Below are 932 nucleotides of genomic sequence, written 5' to 3' on the forward strand. Positions count from 1 at the left end.
CTAGTTTTTCTATTTTTAGTAGAGATGAGGTCTCGGTCTTACTCAGGCTGGTCTTGAATTCCTGAGCTCAAGGGATCCTCCTGCCTCAGCCTCCCAAAATGAGACACTGGACTGCACTGTTTTTATTTAAAGCCAAATATTTACATTTTTGATACATCAAGGCCCTCTGCTCTTTAGATAACCGACATCCATTAATTGTACAGTAACATGGTTTTATCCACATTCACAAATGGGATTTATTGCCCTAGGCTTGAGACACTAGCTAGAAGTTGAAGACAATGATAGTTAGACTTGGACACTAACCTCAGATCTTTTCAACAGAATCCACTGGAAGTGTTAGGGTACTCTCTTAGGTTGAAAATCAGTGCCATTTTGCCACAAGTGGGACAGGAATTTTTGTTAGCTTTGTCCTGTTTCTTTGCAAAGCACAGGCAGAATCTAAAACCCTTTTTGGAGACCCAGAGAATAAATGCTCTTCCTTTCCCTTGAAGCTTCCGAGCCTTTGCTGGAGCTAGACAGTGATTTGCTTCTCTAACCCTGCCATGTTGGTTTTTCCCCTCTGAGGTAGGTGGTTCTCCGGGAAACTTTTCTTGACACAGGTTCCTGTGGGGCCCCAGGGCTCCCCATTCCTCACACATCATACCTGGGGAGTCTGCAGAGGTCTCAGGCTGACTCTGGAGGAACTGGCTTCCTTTCTTACTTGAGTCTGGTCTCTTCAGTCCCTTGTATGCAGGAGCTCGGTCCCTTCCACACTCAAAAAGTCTAACTTGGAGCCACAAATACTACAAATATGAGCAGTTAGTATTGGCTTAACTGCTTTAAGATGTGTGCAGATTTCCAAAAGACAGTGTGAACACATCTGCCAGAATGGTTGAAACCAAATTACTGATAATACCAAATGCAGCAAGGATACAGAAAAACCAAATTACTTA

Source organism: Otolemur garnettii, unplaced genomic scaffold (assembly GCF_000181295.1).
Source record: "Otolemur garnettii isolate 467f Iridium unplaced genomic scaffold, OtoGar3 scaffold00024, whole genome shotgun sequence".
Classification (NCBI taxonomy): domain Eukaryota; kingdom Metazoa; phylum Chordata; class Mammalia; order Primates; family Galagidae; genus Otolemur; species Otolemur garnettii.